The sequence below is a fragment of the Nannospalax galili genome, unplaced genomic scaffold (genome assembly GCF_000622305.1).
Source record: "Nannospalax galili isolate Female #2095 unplaced genomic scaffold, S.galili_v1.0 scaffold591, whole genome shotgun sequence".
NCBI lineage: Eukaryota > Metazoa > Chordata > Mammalia > Rodentia > Spalacidae > Nannospalax > Nannospalax galili.
In genome coordinates, this window is record NW_008330926.1 from 1,117,050 (window position 1) to 1,123,014 (window position 5,965).

Below are 5,965 nucleotides of genomic sequence, written 5' to 3' on the forward strand. Positions count from 1 at the left end.
ACTATTACCTTTTTTTAAACTTGGCAAGACAGATTTACCCTTCTGCAGAAGGGTAACCTATGTGATCAGTCAGATCCAGCAAGTACACACAGGACCCAGAAGCTTGGGGAATTTTTATCCCTAATGAAAGGGAACTGTGTCCTTCCCCATTGGCTGGGGTCTGACCTCACAGTCATAGACCAAGTTCCAAGTTTTACAGAGTTTGAAAGAAAAGACTAATATCTGTATCTTACAAATCCTTCTTCCTCTTTTTTTTAAACACTTTTCTTCTAATGAATTAAGATACTGGTTTTCTTCCTGTTATATTTTGGAATACGAAACTGCTATAAGGAGGGGACATTTGTTTGGTAATAGCTTGACTCAATAAGCCTAAGTTAAATCCCTAACACATGGTATAATACAGGATTAGGACATCCATTATGATTACCAAGGAAGGTAGCATAGAACCCATAAGACCTCTTCATTTTCTAAACCATTCTTCCAGGAGGTGAGAGAGTTTCCAAATTGTTTTTTTTTATATATATATATAATGTGCCTTAAAGTCTTGCAGTTACATTTGGAGTTGTGTTATTGAGGGTAATACACAACCTTGTTCTCCCAGCATTACATACAAACCCCAACTTTTTTAGCCAAAATCATGTCTGAGTCAAGTTAGCTGCCTGCCCCCTCCCCCACCAGTAAGCCTATCTAAAGTTCCTAAAAGTGCATCAAAGACTTTATTTGCATGCCTGCGGGATAAAGATAGAAAAGGAAATCTTTAAGTGAGATGTGAGGGAGGAGAAAAGTCAAGAGGTTACTAGTTCTAGGGAACCAGAAGAATTTATTGATGCGTTCACAAGCTCATTCATCCCTTGAGTTACTTGTTTTTCTTTTGGTTACCAACACTGGACTCCAGAGTGATAAATTCAAGGTTTGCTTTCAGGCACATTGATAGCTGTTGGAGTGACTAGAATCACAGTGAGCTCCCTCCCAAATGGCTTCTTATCTCTTTTGGCTGCAGGTAGGCATTGAAATTTTTAATCAGGCCAAGATTTGAAGTCTTACATCTGAACAGCATTTTTATTAAGAAGAAAATCATTAATGAGAAATTATTTTCTAAGTAACATCTTAAATAAACTAAAGCCTAATGTCTGGGAGTTTTAAAGAAGTATATTGCTCCAGTTTACTTTCAATTGCTGTGATAAAATACTCTGACCAATACCAACTTGGGGAGGAAAGTGTTCTTTAGCTTACATCTCCTGGAGGGGGGGTCACAGTTCATCATTGAGGAGCCCAAAGTAGGAACTCATGGCAGGAACCTGGAGGCAGGAGCTGGAGCACAGGTCATCGAGGAATGCTGCTTACTGGTTTGCTCCCCTGGCCCATGCTCAGTCTGTTTTCTTATACAAAACAAAACAACCTACCCATGGGTGGCACTTCCCCCAATGGCCTGGGCCCTCCCACACCAAATAAAAATTAAGAAATACCCCACAGACATGACCAAAGGACAGTCCAGTGGAGGACTTTTCTATAACCTCATGGGTCAAACTCCCTCTTCCTAACTTTCCCCAGATTATATACTTTAGTCCTCCAAAAACCCCGAAGACAATGTGTGATTAGGGCAGAATTACAGCTGGCTGGAGAGAGTGGCTGGATACTCTGGTAAGGGTCCAATGACCCTGCATACTCCTCCTTCAGTGAAGGAACACAATAGTCAACAAGTCCAATTGTGCTGATCTTTCGTAAGTAGGCACAGCTGACGTCATGAAGATGGCAGTTCTTTGGCTCAGAAGAACTGTGCCACATCATCTTAGTAAAAGAATGTAAAATCTAAATTATACAGTAAGATAATGTACCTGGGTACGCAACGTGGCTTTATAAGTTCTCAGTTGAGCCTTACAGAAAACATAAGATAGTTAAAAATATTCTTTATGTAGTTTAGAGAGTGGTCTCCCAAACCTTGTTGAGTATAAACCTTGAATGATTATAAACAGTAGATAGAAACAACAGGTATATAGCAAAACATTTTCAAATTGATTGTTCACAACCTCCAGCATAATCAATTAAGGAAAATGGTGATGCTGAGGTTACTGACTGGGGAATTTTAGGCAAAGGGTCCTCTCTATCCTCTCAATGGACTATAAATTATCTCTGATTTTCTTTTTAAATCTTTCTGATATTTAGTAAATCTTGGCACTCTTTATACATTTGTATGAGTCTATGTTAGTGACTTTCCTCATTGCTGTGAAAAACTAGAACATCCAATTAGCTGTTTTTACTATAAATGTCTTTACCTCACAAGGTCAATAATAACAACTTCTATTGGAAATAGTTTACACACATTTGTCCAGGTGAGTCTTCTCACCTCCTGGGTCTTGCATTAGGAACAGAGAGTGGTAAGAGCCATAACATTTGGTTTTAAGAGGTCACCTGATATTTCTAAACTTTATGAAGTCATGGGTACATGTCAGTGAGTAGCCATAATCGACCAGGATGAAGCTGATAGAAGTATCTGCCTTTACCAGTGTCGAACCTGAGATCCCTGGCTATACTTGAGGTAACCAGATGTATGAAAGCTTATACCCACAATTAGTTAGCTTGTGTCTATTAACAGAGTCAGACAACTTGAAAGACAACAAATGAAGATATTTTGTAACATTGCCCAAATCTTCCCCTACCCCTTTGCCAGAGCACTCTCTGGAGATCCTCTTATCACTTTCCCTTGAGTGACCATGAAAAAGGTGGCACCTATTGGATTAGTCGTTACCTTCCTGTCTTCACCAATGTACACTCAAGTACCTGTATCTTCTCCTTTTTTATTTTTAAATTAATGACCCTCAAGGAGGGGGAGTCTGTTCAGGTTATTCTCTGTACCAATGTGACTCTCTAATGTCCTTAATGGATTCTTTCTGCATGGTGCCTGGTTAATCTTATCCTACTTGTGCAGGACCCATCATTCATAAAAACTCTGGAGCAAATATTGGCCCCATGTATCAGGAAATTCAGCCAATGTCTAATGATTGTATAAGTTATGGAAGGTTCTTCATGGGCTAAATCTTAATTAATTACCTTAAATATTCCCCATAATAAGTTGCCATAAGTAATATTGGATTAAGTTTCCATAATCTGGAGAATAAAAAGAACTTGGAAAAAGACAGTATCAGAATTATCTTCCCCTTTGGAAACTGACAAATATATTATGCAAAAAAATGTAAGAATTCAAAATAATCATACTTACCTGTCAGGGGAGATACCATGATCATGAAGGTGGTTTTCCCAGGGTGAGGCTCATTCATTGCACGCCAGGTGTGCTGAGCCCTGCAATTTCCCCAAATGTGGAAAACTCAGCTGCATGATTTGTGGTAATGGGGGACTGCGTTTGCACTCTCCCCTGTTTAAAAACTAGTTACTTTTAGAAATCAGTAAGTATACATTATAAAATATGTAAAACTGGGCAGGCTGCAGCAGCTAAGAAAAAAGACATGGCAGCAGTGGCGGGGGCGGGGGGTCAGAGACAGTGTCATCAGTTTGAAACTCAGAGATTTTCAAGTCAGAGGTATTATTCAGGTCCTCAATTTGGTGGACAGTTTATCTTTGAAACTTGAAACTGATGCCCAACTAAGTGCCATGTTCTAATCCAAGTCCTGTATCTTGGCTCCTTTAGTAGATCCTTGCTTTAAGAACAGTTTGGGAAACTTTTTTTTCCTCAAGGTGCTGATTTAGAAATTTACAAACAGATTCTTGCAGAAGAGATTTGGGGATATTCCCTGCCCAAAAAATTCCTGGAAAAATCACTAGTATTAAGTACATAATAGGTTGGAACTCAGTGAAGACACAGATGTTCCTATTGACAGCAACCAGCTAATGATTACATTTTAAAGATGATTTCTGTGATTGAGTTGTGTGCTGCATAGCTTTAGTGTCAACTTGACACACCTGGAATGAGGGAGCCGCAGTTGGGGAATTGCCTCTATTGGACTGGCCTGTGGCCATATCTGAGGGGCATCTTCTTGATGAGTGATGTGGGAGGGCCCAGCCCACTGTGGGTGGTGCCACCCCTGGGCAGGTGGGCCTGTGTTACATAAGAAAGCAGGCTGAGCAGGGGCCAGGGGAGCAAGCCTGTAAGCAGCGTTCCTCCATGGCCTGTGCTCTAGCTCCTGCCTCCAGGTTCCTGCCCTGAGTTCCTACCTTGGGCTCCCTGATGAACTGTGACCCGGGAGATGTAAGACAAATAAACCCTTTCCTCCCCAAGTTGGTAGTGGACAGAGTATTTTGTCACAGCAAAGAAGAACAAACTAGAACAAATTGTCATTTGGAAGACTGAATCTATTTCAAGAGCACTTGGAACTGGTCTTCACCTTGGGAAAGAGCAGCTTATTTCAAGAAGCCATTTCTGGTCTAAGAATTTACCCAACATGCCTAATCAAGAGGACTGCTTTGTTTTCAGTTCTACATGCACCAAAGGTGACAGCTGCCCATTTCATCACCGTGAGGCTGCACTAGGGAATGGAACTGTTTGCACATTAAGGCAAGAAGGGCATTGTTTTTGACAGGTGTGTAGGTTTTGCCACATGGAAATTGCTAAAACACGCAGTGAAAGTCCATGTTATTGGGAAAATCAGCCAATGGGATGTCAAAAGCTAACCTGGGCTTTCCATTACAGAAGCCGTTACATTATAGACTGTTCCTACCTTCAAGCAAAACTGTGTTACCCACTGTACCTGAGTCACCAGAACAGGAAGTAAAGGCTAGTCAGCTAACAGTTCAAACAGAACAAATTGTCTGTCCAATCTAACCCCTCCCCTCAGCTGCAGAGTGTTATGAAAGTAGGAAGTTCAGAAAATGCTCCTAGCCCCACACATCCACCAACTGTAATCAGTGCTGCAGATGATGATGAAGATGATGATAAGCGGTTTTCTGAGGAGGTGATGAAGGCAAAACGCCTGCCCTGCCACCAACCCCTGACACAGTGGATTACGAGTGGCTTCTGCATGGAAACCTGGAGTTAATTGAAAACAAGGTGAATGTTTGGATTTTGGGGATAAAAACTCTTGAGGAAATTAAATCAAAGAAAATGAAGGAAAAATCCAAGAAGCAAAGTGGAGGGTCTTCAGGAGTTTCCAGTGTTACCCATCAACCTCAGTCCATTCCAGGTCCTGAAATAGAGAATGTTCGGACTATGGTGAGGACAGGAGCTCTATCAAACAAACCAGAAGAGCCCTTGGTGCGACTGAGACTTACTGAGAGACTAGGGAGACAAAAATTCTCAGCAGGTGGTGACAGTGATTCCCCATTAACATGGAGTCTTGCACAGAGGCCTGGGGAAAAGTTGAAGCTCCGGAAACTAACACTGATAAAACATCAAAGAAAGAGAGTGTTAGTAAAACTGGTGAAATCCACGTGAAGACACTGGAAGAAATTCTTCTTGGAAGAGCTAGTCAGAAAGCAGAGCATTACAAACCAAACTCCAGACAGAAGAACCTTCAACAGCTAACGATTCTACATCAGGAACAAAAAGTTCTTTCACTCTGCAAATCAAAATCTTCTCAGAGGTCCTGGCTGAGAAAAAAAGCATCAACAGCAGGAAATTGAGAAACCAAAACCAAAAAGGATGGAAGTTGAATCAAACTAAAGACGGACACTGAAAGTAAAAAGACAGTGGTTTTGCTACCCGTAGTTGTCAGCAAAGGACAGTAAGAGAAGTCTGCCTGAAGAGCAAGGTCAATGCAGGAGGTGCACATTAAGACACTAGAGGAGATTAAATTGGAGTAGGCCCTGACGGTGCAGCAAAGCTCTGAGAGCAGGTCCAGCCCCCAGCCTCAACCTGAGGCCACCCCAGGGGCAAAGAGAGGCTGCTCCAAATCACAAAAAAAAAAAAAAAAAAAAAAAAAAGCTCGGCCCAAAATAAATCTGCCCATGGCTCCAGCCAGGCCTCTGTGGTCACTTAAAAACTGAAAAACTCTAGCCTCTAATCTTTTTTTCCTTT

At 41.4% G+C, this 5,965-nt stretch overlaps 1 non-coding gene and 1 pseudogene across 1 annotated transcript; both read left to right on the top strand.

Moving 5' to 3' along the window:
* The first annotated feature begins 3,209 nt into the window (after window positions 1-3,209).
* LOC115068055 lies at window positions 3,210-3,373 on the top strand. Its single transcript, XR_003847441.1, has one exon. It is a non-coding gene; the product is annotated as a U1 spliceosomal RNA (small nuclear RNA).
* Window positions 3,374-4,394: 1,021 nt separating this feature from the next.
* LOC103752036 overlaps window positions 4,395-5,965 on the top strand; it is a 2,452-nt pseudogene continuing 881 nt past the window's right edge.